This window comes from Natrix helvetica (assembly GCF_964273705.1).
Source record: "Natrix helvetica genome assembly, chromosome: 2".
Classification (NCBI taxonomy): domain Eukaryota; kingdom Metazoa; phylum Chordata; class Lepidosauria; order Squamata; family Natricidae; genus Natrix; species Natrix helvetica.
In genome coordinates, this window is record NC_138552.1 from 276,711,926 (window position 1) to 276,732,087 (window position 20,162).

Consider the following 20,162-nt stretch of genomic DNA (forward strand, 5'->3'; position numbering starts at 1 on the left):
GCCAAAGTCTTCCTCTTAGAACATTGCTTTTTCTGGTCTAATACTATTTCTGGATGGCTCCAGGAAGTCTCCTAAAATATGAACAGTGTTGTAAACATGTATTTGCCAAAAAATTGTTTGCACAGCTGCCAGAAAATTTGTCCTTTCCGTGATTCTGATTTATTGCTACAGTTTTTATGCTCCTTCAATCAAGCAGATCTAAATGTTTTACAAAAGGTATATTATGCATCTTTTTATCTCTACTTCTATCTTACAGAAGTAGATGTTGAATGCAGATTCAACATCAATGATAGCAATACGTATATAGACTGTAAAGCACTATAATTTTGATTGTGGCGAGATAGAAATATAAGTTCAATCAATCAATTATCAATAACACTCATTACACATCCTTAGATAACACAATTCATTAATTCTTCAGTACCTGAAAATCTACTTAAACAACCAAGTCTTTAACTTTCTGAATATTAACAAGTATGATGTTCTTATCTCTTAGATCAGGGGTGTCAAACTACTGTCATCACGGCGTTATCACATGATGTATCATGACTCCCCCCCCTTTGCTAAACTGAGTGTGGATGTGCCCAGCACATGACGCATCTGGCCCATGGGCGGCGAGTTTGACAACCCTTAGATAATAAAAGTCACAGGAGTGTTGCTCCAGTGGGTTTTCTACCACTGTAGCTGGTAATTACCCTGTTTCCCCAAAAATAAGACCTTCCTGGATAATGAACCTAATCGGGCTTTTGAGTGCATGTGCTAAAGTAAACCCTCCCCTGAAAATAAGCCCTTCCCTAAAATATTTAAGCACATGCGCAGCCGGTCCCTGCCATTTCCTGGGAGGGGGAAGGGGAAGAACATGCCCCACGCACCCCCTGCCATCTATGTGGAATGGCCTCATGGAGGCCGCTCTCACAAATCCTAGCTACCGCGCCCCTTCTCTTAGCGGTAACCGCAAAAAGAGCGGCAGGCCTAGTGACACTAGGGCTGGCAAGAGTCCCAGAAACAAAGACAGAACTTCCACCCCTTTCTAGATAAGCTGATCTGCAGATCCGCCTCCTACACCTCAAAAATAATAAGACCCCCGAAAATAAGGCCAAGCGCTTATTTGGGGGGTCAAAAGAAAATAAAACCCTGTCACCCCCAGCTAAATTTTCACTGACTTTTCTGGATGGTCTTTAAGGGAGCAAGATGCAAGCAAGTCGTTCAACCAAAGAGTGAAAGAGGGACAAATGACTTGACGATTAGGCACGCTGTACATTGAATTAAATAAATGCAATGCACAATGTTTCCTGTTCCTAGAACGGTCACTGCTTCTACCTACTGATCCAGCAGGAAGCGTGAGTCCAAGAAAACCTGAGATTATAAATCAGCTCCTTTCTGGTCTTTTTTTACATGGAGATTTTCCCTTGAAGGTCTCCACCCATCCAGCCTGTCAAAATATTCTTTCCCTTTTCTCCTCTGCTTTTATGGTCTACATTTTGCCTTTCTTCAAGGGATCTAATATGGAGATCTTTTTATAAATGAACAGCTACTGTCCTGTGAAATAATTGGGCTGAGAGAGAGCAAGTGCCCCCAAATTACTCAGTATCTGTGGATGACAGTGGACTTAAATCTGTGTTTCTCTAACGCTTCCTGTCCTAGTCCAGCACATTAACAGAATTTCACACAGGTGGCTTATGTTTGGAATCACCTTCTCAAAGCCATAATGACTTTGTTTAACCCCAATTTTTCTCCTTTGCTGCTCCTTGACCTATAATTCCCTTTCAAGCCCCACATAATTCTTTTCATGCTATCCCCAAGGGTATTCTGAAACAAAAAGGCACAGTACATTAACAATCCACTTGTAGGAGCCAGAGAGTTAGAAATGCCCATTTCTTTCTTCAGACAGTGGCCAGTGTGTCCTGGATATTGTTTTAAATATAATTCTTTTCCAAAAGGCAACTGGACTTTCTTGTTTTTTTTCTTGAAAACACTTCACTTTTCATCCAAGAAGCTTCTTCAATTCTTGGATGGGAAGCTAAATGTTTTCGCAGTAACATTTTTATTGAGCTATAAAATATTGTACAATACAAAAGTAAATAGAAAAGCAGTTGGGAGGAAAAGGGGGAGGAGAAGTGAGGAAGGATACGAAAAAGAAAAAGTATTTCCTTCCAATTCTCTCTGTGGCACTAAAATAAGGCATTAGCATCAAATCACAACTATTTGCTTTTTCATAACAATATGAACAAGCCATTTCTGTAAAGATCTATCAATCTACTCGGTAAAACCCAAAATCAAAATTTCATTTTTTTTCCACTTCAAGCATGAAGTTCAGAAGCGGTCTCCAGGTGAAAACAAAAGTACTTATGTTCTTTTCTTTAATCAAAATAGTCAATTTTGCCATTTTGGCCAACTCAATCAATTTCTGCAACCTTACATCCATAGTAGCAGGGGTTAAATGCTACCGGTTCAGACCGGTTCACCCGAACCGGTAGTAAAAAATGCTACCAGTTCGGGCAAACCAGTATTTCCTATGATCAGCTGGGCGACGATCAGCTGTGACGCACAATTTATATTAGCTAGAATCGTCAGATTTCCTGCTTTCTAGCTAATCTAAATCATGTGGCACAGCAGATTTCCCCCCCCCCCCGCTGTTCTACTTACCTTTGCAGACACAGAAGGCTTCAAAATGTTCCTTTTTCAACGCTATGCCTATGTGCCCAAAGCGTGCACTCGGTAACAGACTCATCAAACCGTTGGCAGACTTCAGAGGATTACACCGCTGCATAGTAGGAATTGAAGTGTCCTTCCATTTTTGTGCATGCAAAGGTCTTGTTACTGTCAACATATATAATAAAGTTCAAAACAATTTCTCCAGTTCTTTTTCCATTAGGCCCAAGGGGAAAAGTTCTGGTTTCATTTTTATCTCCGTTTTCAAAAGAGAAGCAAAACATTTTCAAGGTAAAAACCAAGAAAATCCAGTTCCCTTTTGGAAAAGCATTTTTGGGACATTGATAACTTGGATGACTGAGAATGTCTTCACAGACATCTGGCCAATACCGTAGAGGCCAATAATATTTTGTGATCCCGAACAGAGCAATGTGATCTGAGGGCTGACCACATAAAGGCCCCCTCCAATCCTTAAGCACAGATACACTATATCGCCAAAAGTATTCGCTGACCTGCCTTTACTCGCATATGAACTTATATTGGCTCCCAATAGATGTTCAGGTGCAATTCAAGTTTCCTGGTTATTGCCTTTCAAGCTTTAGATACCATAGAACCGAGCTACTTGCAGGACTACCTGCTCCCCTCAACCTCTGCCTGCCCCATGCATTCCCATATGGACATGCTGCATGCTCCAGATCTCTGCTGACTGATGTCTAATGGATGTTGTTACAAATTCTCTACCCAATACTCTTATAATTATTTTTGAGTCAATTTGCCTATTGGACAAACCTGTTCTACCTCATTTTTTAACCTTCCATTCATATGTAAGGATACCTATTCTTAGTAACCATGACTATCCTGTTCCGAGTGGGGTCCCATGCCCTAGCCCAGCCCGTGAAATCCTCTATCCTTCCTCCATAGATACACAGTCCTGTGTTTCACGGACATATATCGTAACTCCTCCCAATTTGCCTTTTAAGAGGCCACTGGTTACACCTTCAAGATCATCTCAACGGCCCGGAACTATCCCTCCCTACTTGCTTTTTAAGAGGCCTTTGATCGCACCCTTTATACTGGTACATTCACCCTCATGTTCTTATCACCTATGCCAGTTCCACCTTCTTATATTAATACAGAACAGATAAATGAAAATCAGTCTGATAAAATCCAGACTAACTATAATTAGCACAAAGAATAATGAAAAAAGTCATTAATTTGGAAAAGTCACGTTATAACTGACATGCATCTGTAGGATAATAAAAATGAATGAAGCATGGAGTAGACTAAAGAAATATCTAGCCACATTATGGGCACTAATGCAATGTCAGAGATTCAACAATGAACCCAAAGGGGAAAAAAATACAGCAATTCAGTCGGGAAGACATAATCACAGGTTAAATACTGTAAGTTCATATGCGAGTAAAGGCAGGTGAGCGAATACTTTTGGCAATATAGTGTAGTCCTTGACTTCCAACAGTTCGTTTAGTGACTTTTTGAAGCTACAACAGCATTGAAAAAAGTGACTTATGACTGTTTTACGACCATTGCAGCATTCCTGTGGTCATGGGATCAAAATTCAGATGCTTAGCGGCTGACTCATGTTGGTTGCAGTGTCCTGGGTCATGTGATCACCTTTCGCGACCTGCTGACAAGCAGAGTCAATTGGAAAGTCAGATTCATGTAACAACTGTATTACTAACTTAGCAACTGCAGTGATTCACCTAACAATGGCAGCAAGAAAGATGGTGAAATGCCAGCAACTGTCTTACTTAGCAACATAAATTTTGGACACAATTGTGGTCGTACGTTGAGGACTATCTGTATTATTATTTTATTTATTTAATTAAATTTTTAAACCGCGCCCTTTCCTAAACAGGACTCGGGGCGGTGTACAGTCATATTAAAACAGTATAATACAAAATATAGATATACATTCAATATACAAATATACAAATAGGTACGCGGAGGAGGTAGGATGTAGACTGTACAATATGTAAAATAAAATACAAATAAACATTAAAATACCCTTAAAAACTGCCCAATAAGATGTTTGCCAGGAGGTTAAATGGGACTATGAATCGGTTAAGCCAGCTAACTGGAACAGGTGGGTCTTAAGCTTCTGTCGGAAGGAGCGGAGGTCTGTGGTAGTTCTAATATCGGGGGGGGAGGTCATTCCAGAGGGTTGGGCCCATCACAGAGAAGGCTCTGCTCCTGGGCACCGCCCGTTGTATTCAGAATCTTTCTCTCCTTGGAAAATTTTTATGTGATAAATGGGAAGCAGCCCTATTGTATTTAATTAATTATGTCAACTCTTAATATAAATGATAAATTATAATAATATAATATAAAATATAATTAATATAATATAATATAATATAAATTGAATTAAATCCAGTTCAACCTTAGTCTTAGCCTCATGCATTTATTTAGTCTTAGCCTCATGCATTTCTTTAGCCTGCCCTATTGTTTAGACTGTGATGCATGGCTTAGCTATGGAAAACCCATAAAATCTGCACACTTCAATTTTACAGGTCCTCAACTGGATTATCAAGTTCCTGAGATGAGACTATTAAATGTTTTCCAATCTTTTCCAATCTGCTGATCTATAAATGGGTGGAATGGGAAAGTTGGTCATCCCTGATACAGCCTGGTCACTTCAGCAGCTGAAGGCAGGACAAGAAGCAATGGATGCAAACGAATGAAGGAGAGAAGCAATCTAAAATTAAGGAGAAGTTTCCTGACAGAACAGTTAATCAGTAGAATGAGTTTCCTCCTGAAGTGTTGGTGCTCCAACACCGGAGGCTTTAAAGAAGAGATTGAACAGTCTTTTGTCTAAAATGGATAGGGCCATGATGGTGAACAGATGGCACGCAAAGCCCCCTCTGCAGGCACGCGAGCCGTCGCCCCAGTTCAGCTCCACCACGCATGTACACGTTCCTCCCGCCGGCCAGCTGGTCTTCGGGTTTCTGCCACGCATGTGGGGGGGTGCATGCAGGGGACACACATGCGCATGCATGGAGGGGCATGTATGTGTGGGGGCGTTCACATTGCATTTCGGGGCCTCACGCAGTGCCCCCATGCCTCATTTTGGTTTCTAGGTTGGTGCAGGAGGCCTTCCCGGCTCAAAATGGGGTGCGGGGGGACACGCTTCTCCCTTGCACCCCATTTTTGGCCTGGAAGGCCTCCTGCATCAACCTGGAAGCCAAAACAGGGCGGGGGGGGTGCATGCTCAGGGGGACTGGGATGCGCGCATTACATTATGGGTACATGTGCCTTAGGCACACGACAACAAAAAGGTTAGCCATCACTGGTATAGGGTTTCCTGCCTGAACGGGGTTGGACTAGAAGACCTCTAAGATCCCTTCCAAGTCTGTTATTCTATTATGTAGTAATAAAATAAATTTGACTTCCCCAAAATGCATAGTCAATGTGTTTGTCTTGTATCCTTCTGGCCAGGATATTCCCAAACAAATGCACTGGGAATGAAAACAGAACGCAAAGCATATTCTTTCAGACCAACATGATTGTGGTTGGAGCTCCCTATCAACTGAACCATATCTGTTCTCCAAAGGTTTAAATGGTTTCTCATGTCTTGTGAATAGTTCTCCAGGTCCAGGATCAAAACCAGAAGTTTCGGCAATGCCCATTAGCTTTAATATGCTCCGCATTATGGCATGACCTACATAATCAAAGGCCCGGCTTCAGGGGAAAAAGCCAATGTAACTGACTTATAGTCTCTAGTTCTCTGATCTATCCATTTCTTAGCACTTCATTGACTCTTCGTTTTTAAACAGTTCAGTAGCTGTGTCATCTGTGGGTGACGCTTTCCTGTTTGACAATTGCTCTCTTGCCTGTTGTATCTCATTGTCTGGTGCACGGGTGTCAAACTCGCCATGTCATGTTGCCGTCACGTTTTTCCCTTCACAGAGCTGTTTTGGGAATGACCTACATGTGACGCATCTGGCCCGCCGGCCGCCGGTTTGACACTCCTGGAGACTTTAGAACCAATCCCCTATAAACCAAAAATGTTTGTTTGTTAGATGGCCCTGTTATTCTCTTATCCCATATTGTCAAGGGTTTGCTATTGTTTTTCCATCTTCTGTTAATCCACTTACTTCTGTTGGGCATCTGTGATTTTACAGAAGTTTAAAATGCTTCGGGTAGTGAACAATTGCTGCTTGTTCCACGGGGCTATTTTATTTCCTTTGTGGACAAAACACAGTTGTAGTGGGCAGAAATGGTTTGGGAGGGAGGCTCAGAGAGGAAAAAGCTAGGCAGCTGAGAGGAAGTAGAGAATGCAGAACAGGCAGACTGATGGAAATGCCACCCTGAAATATCAGCTGTGGATGAACGGAGAGTGAAGGAAGGGAAGTGTTAGGCCTGCAGCAATCTTTTCTTTTGAATCTTTGACCTGCCACACTTTCTATTATTCCGCTATGCATTTTCTATTGTGGGAAAATGGGAAGGGGGATTGTAAGGAGTTGCATACTATGTAGCCATAACGAAATTCTTTCTAGAAAGCCAAGGTCATCCTTTATCCTCTGCACCTGACCAGAACTAGATGGGCGGAACTCTGACAGGAAGGTGGTTAGCAGGGCTAGTTAAGCTGGTGGGATATTTTATTTATTTATCAAATTGATTTAGCTGCCCATCTCATCAGAGAAGTGAAACTGGATGGCACACAACAAACCTCATTTTCCTCTTTGCAATATCTCCTGGGACTTGGCATCCCAGGAGTTGTTGTTGTAGAGAAGAGGTTATGCAAATCACAGACCATACAATCAATTGCACCTTTATATCAACTACACCTTTATTTCATCAGAAATCTGGAGGAACCAAAATGTTTCTGGCTTTGTTTCTGTTGGGCCATAGCCAATTCAAATCTATTCAGCAGCAGATGTTCCAGAACATGATGGTTTGTTTTGGATTTGAAAGAAACCAGAATGTCTTGACATCTAGGGACTATAAGTAACCTTGGCTAGTATCCCTGTCTCAGCTAAAAAGTTTGTGATCATGCTGCTCTTAAAAACATTTGTTTTCTCAATTTGTTGGGCTGAGATCTTTTTCCTCATTCTCTTTGATAGTGACAGGTTCAATAGTTACATGTCCTTTTTGTTGCCATGGCTTTCAACCTTTGTATCTGATAATATTTTAAATTTCAAATGTATTTATTGTTTATTTATTATCCTGCCTTTATTATTTATACAAATAACTCAAGATAGTGAACATATCCAACACATCTTCCTATTTTCAATATGTTATCTATTATAAATATATACGTTACTTGTATATCAATATTAAATGTATCCTTTCCCCTTCATTTTTATTTTTGAGTTTCTTTTCATCTTTGTGTAAAATCACTGTAATGTAAGCTTCTATTGTACTATTGTTGGATGTATTTTTCTGTTTTGATTTTTTGGTAATAAAAATATATATAATAAATATAAAATATCTCAGGGGTTGCCACAAAGAAGAGGGAGTCAAGCTATTCTCCAAAGCACCTGATGGTAGAACAAGAAGCAATGGGTGGAAATTAATCCAGGAGAGAAACAACCTAGAACTAGGAAGAAATTTCCTGACAGAACAATTAACCAGTGGAACAAGTTGCCTCCAGAAGTTGTGGGTGTTTCAACATTGGAAATTTTTAAGAAGAGATGGGACAACCATTTATCTGAAGTGGTATAGGTTTTCCTGCTTGAGCAGAGATTTGATATAAACCTATAGGCCATATCAACGTACAGGTTCAAACACATATTACCAACAAAATTCTAAACAAACAATTTAAAATGAGAATAGGGTAAAATACAGTAGTTATAAGCTTTTAATAATATTTAACTTTTAATACAGATACTTATATTTTTTTATTTCATAGTTGTATTTATGTGTTTTATCTGATTGCTATATACACCATTCAGAGTCACTTTTCAGGAGATGGGTGGCCATATAAATTTGATGAGTAAATAAAATACTTGTCATTACCAAAAAGACGGGAGTTCATGCAACACAGACAGTCATTATGGCCACAACTGAGCCCCAAATTTCCGTTGTTAAGTGAGACAGTTGGGTGAATTTTGCACCATTTTACAACTTTTCTTGCCACGGTTGTTAAGTGAATCCCTTCACTTGATAAGTTGTCACCTGGCTCAGTGAACCTGGCTTTCCCATTGACTTTCCTTGTCAGAAGGTTGCAAAAGGTGATCCCAGGACACTGTAGCTGTCATAAACATGACCCAGTTGTCAAGGGTCTGAATATAAATCCCATGAACATGGGGATGCTGCAGCAGTCATAAATGTGAATAATGCTCGTAAGCCACTTTTTTTCACTGCCGTTGTAACTTTGAACGGTCACTAAATGAACTAAATGAAAGTTGTAAGTCGAGGAGTATCTGTAGTTCTTACTGGTTCTTAATCACTTCTTTATGTTTCCAACTCCCTGCCAGAACTTACTGCAACTGTGTTAGGGCTGTGTGAGGAACTTTGTGATGCCAAATATACGGTAGTCTGACAAGCTTCTGGACAGCCTCAAACTGTTAGACCAGTGATGGCTAACCTTTTTGTCCTCATGTGCTGAAATTGTGTGCACGTGCCCACACCCATGATACAATGTGCCTCACCCCTGCGCATCCGTGCATGACCCCCCCACCTCCCACACACACAGGTGACATCCCCCGTGCTTTCCCCGCGCATGTGCGTACCCCCGTGCCCTGTTTTGGGCCTAGCAGGCCTCCCTGAAGTCTCCTGAAACAAAAAATGGGGTGCTGCCCCCCCCTGCTTCCTGCGCACGAATGCGTTAACCCCTCCCACACATGCATGTGCGGCAGAGACCTGAAAATCAGCTGGCTGCGGGGAGGCATGCACGCATGTGTGATGGAGCTGAGCTGGGCGACAGCTCACGTGCCCACAGAGAGGGCTCCGTGTGCCATGGGTACCATAGGTTCGCCATCCCGGTGTTATACCCTACCTTTAATGGTTGGCGGGCACTCATCCCTGGTGCTTCATGGGTCACCTATGCCTCCACCAAGCATAGGCACAAAGTTAGAGTACCTTAAACTTTCACAGTTAATATTTGATTTCCAAGAAAATTGGTTCAACGGATAAAATATAGTTCAATTAACCAAGGCTGCGTGTGACCATGTCTGTTGTGACTCTCTTAGTCACCCAATGAACTTTCCTCTGGTTTTGTCTTCCCTTCAATGCAGTTTGTTGTGGGTTTCTCTCTCTTTGTGTCTATCTTGGTGATTTTACAGCAGGTGGCAACATCTGTCTGTATGTATGTATGTCTGCCCAGAAGCTGAACAGCATCAAGTCTAACTGCATAAGAGAGCTTCAAGAAATATCAAGGCTGTAGATCAGATTAGGAAACAGAGAAACAGAGAGACAGAGGAAGTGAGGGAGGGGGGGAGAGAGAGAGAGGGAGGGAGGGAGGGAGGGAGAGAGAGAGAGAGAGAGAGAGAGAGAGAGAGAGAGAGGGTGAGAGAGAGAGAGAGAGAGAGAGAGAGAGAGAGAGATCTATCACATCTGATTCTGTGGCTAAAAACTACATGGACGAGTCCATGAAGTGACCAGTAATTCAGCTAGTCTGGAAGGAAACCTTACAGCATCTCCTCTATTGCAAATGCTGTTTCTTTATAATGATTTTTAAAATAAGTGTAATTCAATTGTGTTTTAATGGACTGGAGTGGAAAAATTCTAAGCAATGTATGTAAGAAAGGAAGGGAAAATATAGAGTTTCTTTTTCTTTCTTTAATGATGATTGCTATACCTATTCAAGTACCAATATACTGTTGCTGTTCTAAGGCACTTTTTGCAATGGCACTGTGCCGTAAGGACAGAAATTCAGTAGTAATTTGGTTAACAAATGTTTTATTGGTTAATGTTGCAATATTATAAACACTACCAGGAAATCAGTCCCACTGAATTGAAGGAAATATAATGTATATGTTTAACCATAATGCTCTGCCAAATGCCAAGTTAATATAATATTCATTACCGCAAGGAAGAGCCATGAAGAATGACACAGTTAGAATAATATTTGTCCTAACAAAGTTAAGGAAAAGCATCCTCATTACAATAGTTAAAATCAGTGGTGGGATTCAGCCAGTTCGCACCTATTCGGGAGAACAGGTTGTTAAATTTCAAAGCATTTCAGAGAACCGGTTGGTGGAAGAAATCTCATTTTGTTCCCCCCACCCACCCATTTTACAGGGCCAATCCTGTAAGGAAGGCAGGAAGGAGACATTCTGGTGTTGTTTCTAGCCTAATCTTTATTGCTTACAGAAACTGTCTCTCCAGTTAAACCTTATTACATTGTAACAGCTAAGGCGAAGCGCCCATCGACCTGAGGTTGAGTTGGCCATGCCCACCCAGTCACATGACCACCGAGCCCTGCCTACCCAGCTGGTCATTAGGGTGGAGAACCGGTTGTTAAATTATTTGAATCCCACCACTCGTTAAAATGTATTTTCTTGTCTAAGAATCCCGTAAGGCAATATTGTCTTAAATAATATTGAATTTATTTGTTTGCAGTATAGTATATAGTTCATAAATGTATGTATATATCATCAACATCAATAAATAAATATAATTTATTATAGTATATTAATATTATATATAGTATATTAATATATCTGCTGTTGCTGGGACAGGAAGTGGGGACAATTTTATTATATTAATTTATTGGAATCTTTTTATTACTTTTCCTGTTTTTGTACTTTATAAGCTCCCTTGAGTCGCCACAGGCGAGTAGGCAGCAATATAAATTCAATTATAAATAATAAATAAATAAATAAATAAATAAATGAATGAATGAATGAATGAATGAATGAATGAATAAATAAATAAATAAATAATAAATAAATAAATAAATAAATAAATAAATAAATAAATAAATAAATAAATAAATAAATAAATAATTTTGCTTTTATCAACATACAACATACAACTTTCTCTCCAAAATGAGATTGTTGGAGTAACTTACTCTGTACAGTATTTGTTAGAAAGAATTACTAACAAACTCTTTACCGAGTCAAATAATAATCCAATCAGGGAAAGGTCAATACATTTCACAAAATTACAACAACCCAAAATGAAAAATGAATGAAAAAATGAGAAAGCTACTATTATAACTTGGAAGGTGTTCTCTTATTTATGAAATAGTGGACCATATTTTAGATAGGACCTCTTCTGCATGCAATTGCTCTCTTGGCCCTCTTATATATAGATTGACAGATGGGAATTAGGAAGCCCTATACAGATTTCTAAAACTTGGTACCTATTGAATGTACTGGGGCTAAAAATCCCAGAATCCATGCAAAGTGGACATAGTAAAGAATATATGAGTTTTGTTGGTGTTCTCTGACCTAGCTTTTCTTCAAGTTTCATATTACTAAGCTAGAAAATATAATCAGTGGCTCAAGTGGCTCCAGATGCTGAGTTTGTCGATCAGAAAGGTTGGCAGTGCGGCGGTTTGAATCTCTAGTGCCATGTAACGGAGTGAACTCTCATTACTTGTCCCAGCTTCTGCCAACCTAGCAGTTTGAAAGCATGTAAAAATGCAAGTAGAAAAATAGGGACCACCTTTGGTGGGAAGGTAACAGCGTTCCATGCTCCTTCAGTGTTTAGTCATGCCGGCCATATGACCACGGAGACGTTTTTGGACAGTGCTGGCTCTTCGGCTTTGAAACGGAGATGAGCACTGCCCCCTAGAGTCAGGAACGACTAGCACGTATGTGCGAGGGGAACCTTTACCTTTTTATTATATGGCTATTTGTTGTAAGCATTTTATTGTTTGCTTTCCACAATGAAGGCTACTATATAGATTTTTTCAAACAAACAAATACATAAACAAATAGATTGGTTTCCAGAAAGTTTCCAGGAAATTCCAGGAACTCAAATGAATCTTTGGCACAAACACCTTTGTGCAGTTGGTGAGATAATATCTTTTTCTAGATAATACCAGTAGTCCTCAACTTACAGTAGTTCAGTACTTAACAACCATGTTACTAAATTAACCACTGCAATGATTCGCTTAACAGCTGTGTCAAGAAAGGGGCAAAATTCACTTAAAATGGGGCAAAGTTCACTTAACAACCGTTTCACTTAGCAACAGAAATTTGGGGCTCAACTGTGGTCATAAACAAAGGCCTACCTTTTCAGTGGTGGGATTCAAAATTTACTACTGGTTCTGTGGGCGTGGCTTGTGGGCGTGGCAGGGGAAGGATACTGTAGAATCACATTCCCTCCCCACCCCACTAACCTGCTTTCCAGCTCCGTTCTCCTATGCAGGGCAACAGAAAAAGACTCAGCCAATCAGCTGGGACGCTGATCAGCTGGGACTTGGGAGGCAGCAAATAGATGGGGGCGAAGCCAGTCAGAGGTAGTATTTGCCGAACTACTCAAAATTTATGCTACCAGTTCTCCAGAACTGGTCAAAACTGGCTGAACACCACCTCTGCTTTTAGTCTTATGGCACTGGTGGTGTGGCCGAGTTTTTATTTTGTGTTTTTGTCTATTTGCTATAAGCATTTTGTGGCTTGCTTTATATAATATAGGCAGCTACATACATTTTTCAAACAAACAAATAAATTTGTTTCCAAGAAATTTGCTCCTGGGCCCTACAAACTCCAATGAACCTTTGGCACAAAGACATGCACTTGTCTAACTTGTTATGTACCGAGAACTTTATCCCCAATTGATGTAATTCTGCTGCAAATGTCAAATGAGTTTAATACACTAGGGAGAAAAATACAGGAGTCTTTACTTTAGCCTCAAGGCTGAGGTTTCACAGTAGGAGAGAAAGCAGAAGAATATGTAGGCTGGAATCCAAGAATTTAAAAAGGCTTATTTAACTTGGGCAGGTCCACAATCAGCAGGACAAAATGATTAGAGTGGGGAATGAAGGAATCCCAATAGTGGGAGCTTTTTTAAATCCTTCTAACAAGATGCATTTTGGAAACACTTTTTCTATACAGCCATCACTTTCAGAAGGTCTTCTCTGTCTCCTAGCATTCGATTTTAGGAGCAGAACAAAGTTGGGATTCAAATCTCAATTAAGAATTGGTGGGACTCGTGGTTCTAATATGTGTTCCAATATCTCAGAGGTTTCCACAAAAAAGTGGGAGTCAAGCTATTCTCCAAAGCACCTGAGGTCAGGAGAAGAAGCAAAAGATGGAAACTAATCAAGGAGAGAAGAACTAAGGAGAAATTTACTGAGAGTTAGAACAATTAATCAGTGGAACAGCTTGCCTCCATAAGTTGTGAATGACCCAACACTGGAAGTTTTTAAGAAGATGTTGGATAACCATTTGTCTGAAGTGGTGTAGGGTTTCCTGCCTAAGCAGGGAGTTGGACTAGAAGACCTACAAGGTCCCTTCCAACTCTGCTATTCTGTTAATATAAAGTTCTGAAAGAACAGCGTTCTATGCATGCTGAGATATATTAAGTACATTTTTCCTAACGACAAACTGTATGATTCTCTTGCATTACAATCTCCCTTAGGAATATGGCCAGGATCTTTTTATTCTGGTGACCTTTTGCTCATGGCAAAATGGTTAGTCTGGTTTATTTCATTTCATTTTACTTATGAGTTTGTTTGTTACATTTGTATAGCTACCCATCTTCTAATCAACTCCCAATCAAACTTTGGCTGTAAGTCAGGGGTGTCCAAACTTGGCAACTTTAAGACTTGTGGACTTCAACTCCCAGAATTCCCCAGCCAGCCAGAAGTCCACAAGTCTTAAAGTTGCCAAGTTTGGACACCCCTGCTGTAAGTGATGCATGAAACCAGCCGCTGTGATTAGTAAAGCATGATTTATGACTCACTGTGTTTGGCAAGTTCAGTCCATGATGGTTTTTGAAAAATCCTCCAAAGTTTTCAAAATCAGCCAACGTTGGTTAGGTGCAGCTGTCTTCTAAGGAAGACCTGATCCGGAAGTGGGAACCAGCTGACTCTTTCATAAAGATTACAGCTATTTTGAAATAAATACTCTTTCGTTTTTGAAATTAGATTATAGTTGATTAATTGAAGAATAATAAACAGAGAAGCCAAATCATTAGCAAAGTTGGGAGGAAAATAAAGTCCATTCTCTTTCACTTATGCAAACTGTGTAGTGTACATATTTCTATCCCATTAAGTTTCTGGGATCCAACTTTGGCATTTCTTTCTTTTTAATGTATCTAATAAATGCTCATTGGGCAGATTATATTGCAGCTGAATCCACGCAAACTTAACTGATTTACTGAATTCACATGTTTTCTGGACGTACACAATACTTTTGATCTATATGTTAGGTAAATCTGTTGTTTCATCCAATGTGTTAGTATATAAAGCAGCTAACCAAGCTTAACATCCTGTGAAAATGCAACTGCTAGTTATTTAACTAGACTAAGTTAGGTGTGTTCTGTAAACACAACCCAAATAGATAGAAATCTATTAAAACTGGAAGATGCAGCCATTAAATTCAGTCATCAACAAAACTGGAAATCAAATTAAAACTTAAGCCTCTGTCTGTCTGTCTGTCTGTCTGTCTGTATACCTATCTATCTATCTATCTATCATCTATCTATCTATCTATCTATCTATCTATCTATCTATCTATCTATCATCTATCATCTATCTATCTATCTACCTATCTATCTATCTATCCACCCACCCATTCCCAAAACTTTGCCAAGGGAATTGCAAGGACTAATCTAGGTGGTTGGCAGGAGTCTGCATTGTCTCATATATATATATATAAACATATACATACACATACAGATATACACATGCACACATAGATGCACACATACAGAGTATATATATATGCATGGAAACATCTGTTCAAATATACCCTTGTGAGAGAACTGAGTTATTTTCATGTCAATTACTGAATTTACAAGTTGCTACTTGAAAATTCAATGAAGTAGATGGTTTCCTCAACTTTGAACCATGGAGTAATTTAAAGAATGTTGGATCACCTAAGGTCTACACGTGTCTTGCTCACAGGTATGCCTTGCTAACCAATTAAGGGATTTCATAGTTATTCTCATATCCAATTATTATGTCCCGTAGTTTTAATGTGTTAGCTGAAAGATGATTCATGTGACTTTGAAATTCAGATATCAACTTGAGGCAGAGATATAAAGATAATGCAGTGTGTCCACTGCAACGTGACATGTGAATAAAACCAAGGAATTTTTATTCATTTTCTAGAGTTATGTATGCCTACTTTGCATCTAAAAGGCAAAGAGATTTTAAACTGTGCTAATGACTAGAATGGTTTTAATAGGTGACAAGTTGAGGGAGAATAAAATTGCTAATGGCTAGTAATGTAGATAGCTACACTGGCCTTCTATGTTCTATACAGAATTCAAAATACTAATCTGGGGCAGTAGGATTGGCATGTACTATGTCAAAATCAGGGACTGTGTGCTGGATCCAGTCCTGTGAGCTGCTTAGATCTGCAGGGCTGACCTGGAAACAATAAAGGACAGGTACTTGGTGCCTCTGCCAGCAAGAAAGGGGTGTGGAGGGCTGCATGCGCCTCCCGGCCCCAGCTCCATTTTCGCTGGCAGAGGGCTATCAAAACAAACTAAAAACAAAACAAAAGGAATAATGAATCTCCTTTTGCATTTGAGCATGCAAGAAGGGACAGGAAGGGAGAAAGGGAAAGAGAAAAGACAAAGGAAAAGAAGGGAAGATTGGAAGAGAGCAAGGAAGGAAAAATAAGGAAAGAGGGGAAGGGAGAAGGAAGGAGAATGAAGAGGAAAGGAAAAAGAAGAAGAGGAAAGAAGGAAGGAAGGGATTATGACAGTGAGGGAGAGTATCAGGGTAGTCTTGCCTTAGCACTTGACCACCAAAGTTGCCCCTGACCTTAGTCCTGTGTCACCATCCCCCCCCAAACCTCCAAGATCAAACACAACCTGATGTGGACCTCAATGGAATCAAGTTTGATACTCCTGTACTATGTAATAACAACAGAAAGTTGGCCTTTAATTTCCTTTATGTCTTGTTTGAAGGGTTCACTTGGCTCCTGGCTATTGGGGAAAAGTATATGCCAAGGCAGGCCTAACTGAATTTAAAAACCCTGTAATTTCATTCCCAGTCCTGGATCAGATTAAGGGCCGATATTATTTTCCTCAGTGGCCCAAGAAACATATCTCAGAAGTCCACTAACAGAAATAGCAGAATTCACCTATGGCTGAAAAATGTAGTAATTGAAAGGTATGATTTATTTAAGGGCAATAGAAGCAATAAAAAAGGAGAAGCTACACTGTGAGTTAAAATTACTTAAATATATTTGGAAGTCCAAGTGAATGGACATGGTGATTCTGTAGAGAAAAAAATGTTAAAATAAGTGGAAGAGGGACAAATAAAAACAGTGCTGTTGTTGGTGTCCATTATCACCCATCAGGAAGAAGATGTGGATGTATTTCCAAGCAAGAGGCATAAAATAACAGTTGTAGGGGACTTTAATTAGCTTTGGTCCTTCCAAGAAATGCCTAACTCATATTACTTTTAGGGTCACTTTCAGGGAAAGGAGGGGGTATAAGAGGATCTTGAAACTCCAAACAGGTAAGACTTCATTGAGGTGTAGGTAGACATAAAAGCAGAGTATTTAGGTAATATAACATTGGAGTTTTTGATTTTAAGGAAAATTAAAGCTAAGTGTCATACACTGAGAAATAATAGTTAACTTTCCATAGAAGAAGAAACTAAGGGACTTGATCTCAGAGGGGGAGCCGGACCTCGCAGGAATAACGGAAACCTGGTTGGGCCCGGAGGGGGGGGTTGCCCCTCGGTGAAATGTGCCCTCCAGGTTACCGGGTGTTCCATCAGCCACGAGCCCAGGGTAGGGGCGGTGGGGTAGCGATAATCATCCGGGAAGATTTGACTCCGAGAGAATTCACTGTGTCGCAGACATCCGGTTGTGAGTCTCTGGGCGTGAAATGGGGCCCAGGGAGACAGTTGGGTCTGTTGATAGTATACCTGGCTCCCCGCCATACATCAACGGCCCTGCCCGGACTCCTTGAGCTGATCGCGGAGATGGCGGTTGAGACCCCCAAGCTACTAGTGATGGGGGACTTCAACCTGCCGTCGAGGGGAGAGGCATCCGAGGTAGCCCGGGAATTCATGGCTTCCATGACAGCCATGGATCTGACTCAAGTAGTTCGGGACCCCACAGACGAAAGAGGCCACATACTGGATCTTGTGTTTGTCTCCGACCAGTGGACGAGTGATCTGGGTATAGGGAATTTAGTCATCACGCCCCTGTCATGGTCAGATCACTCACTTCTCCAACTGGACTTCCCTGGCTCTACTCCCCGCCGCGGGGAGGCGGAACCAGATTGTCCCAGATGGTTCCGCCCCAGGCGTCTGATGGAACCAGATAGGTTCCAGGCGGAGCTTGGGCCACCTTCTGCAGACCTGTCCCGCTCCCGGGCAGAGGACCTGGTGGCTGCGTGGAATAGTGCGGCCGCCGGAGCCTTGGACCGGGTTGCGCCTTTGCGGCCTCTCCGATGGCAACGATCGACCCGGGCCCCCTGGTTTAATGGGGAGCTAAGGGCGATGAAACGCCATAGGAGACGCCTAGAGAGCAAGTGGAGATCCTCCCGCTCCGAATCCGATCGAACACAGGTAAGAGCCTACTTAAGGACCTACCTTGTGGCAATAAGGGTGGCCAAGCGTCAGTATTGTGCCACCCTTATAGCGTCCGCAGAGAACCGCCCTGCCGCCCTGTTTCGGGTGACCCGCTCCATGCTGTCGCAGGGACAGCGGGATCCCCCGTTGCAGGGCAGGGCAGAGGAGTTTGGGGCATACCTGCAGGATAAAATTGATCGGATCCGGAGGGAGTGGACCCACCCCAGTGTTCCAGAGGGGGCGTCCGAGGCTAGTCTTGAGATTCCACGCTGGGAGGAGTTTGACCCTGTTGTCACCGAAGATTTGGACAGGTTGCGCGGGCGACTGCGAGCCACCACATGTTTATTGGACCCGTGTCCCTCCTGGTTGGTACTGGCTTCCTGGGAGGGTACACGAGGCTGGCTACTGGGGCTGGTGAACGCTTCGTTGGGTGAGGGCCTTTTACCAACCGCCTTGAAAGAGGCGGTGGTGAGACCCCTGCTCAAGAAGCCTTCCCTGGACCCAGAGGAGCTAGCAAATTATCGTCCTGTCTCCAACCTTCCTTTTCTAGCGAAGGTTGTTGAGAGTGTGGTGGCTCAACAGTTCCCGCGTCACCTGGAGGAAGATGATTATCTAGACCCGCGCCAGTCCGGCTTCCGGCCCGGTCACAGTACTGAGATGGCCTTGGTTGCGTTGGTGGATGATCTCTGGAGGGCAAAGGATGGGGGTTGTTCCTCCATCCTTGTCCTATTAGATCTCTCGGCGGCTTTCAATACCATCGACCATGGTATCCTATTGCGCCGTCTGGAGGGGTTGGGGATCGGAGGCACCGTATTGCGGTGGTTCCGCTCCTACCTCTCTGGCCGGACGCAATGTGTGTTGGCAGGGGAGCAGAGGTCGACCCCGAGGCCCCTTACTTGTGGGGTCCCTCAGGGGTCGATCCTCTCACCTCTCCTGTTCAACACATATATGAAACCGCTGGGCGAGATCATCCGTGGTTTTGGGGTGGGATACCACCTGTACGCTGATGATACCCAGCTGTACATTTCCACCCCGAACCACCCCAACGAGGCCGTCGAAGGGATGTCCCGTTGTCTGGAAGCCGTGCGGGTCTGGATGGGTGACAACAGGCTCAGGCTCAACCCCTCCAAGACAGAGTGGCTGTGGCTCCCGGCTCCCCGATACAACCAGCACATTCCATCGCTGGCCATCGGGGATGAACAATTAGCCCCGGTGGAACGGGCACGCAATTTGGGCGTCCTCCTTGATGGCTGGCTGACTATAGAAGATCATGTGGCAGCCGTGGCGAGGGGGACGTTCCACCAGGTTCGCCTGGTGCGCCAATTGCGTCCCCTTTTGGACCGGGGGGCCCTGCGCACAGTCACTCACGCGCTGGTGACGTCTCGTCTGGACTACTGTAATGCTCTCTACATGGGGCTCCCCTTGAGGTGCACCCGGAGACTGCAGTTGGTCCAGAATGCAGCCGCGCGGGTAATCATGGGGAGATCGAGGTTTTCCCATATAACACCTCTCCTGCGCGAGCTGCACTGGCTTCCTGTGGCCTACCGGGTGCGCTTCAAGGTGTTAGTCACCATCTTTAAAGCGCTCCATGGCATAGGGCCTAGTTATCTGCGGGATCGTGTCCTGCCCCATACATCCCTGCGGCCCATTCGCTCACACAGAGAGGGCCTTCTCCGGGTGCCGTCCTCTAGAGACTGTCAGAGGGCGGTGCCCAGGAGTAGGTCCTTCTCTGTGGCGGGTCCCACCCTTTGGAACGACCTCCCCCCAGACATCAGGACAACAACCGATCTCCGCTCCTTCCGCAGTAAACTGAAGACCCACCTGTTTCGGCTAGCCGGCCTGGCATAATCTCGACAACTGTTCCACCCCTTGGTTAATTTTAATTGTCAAT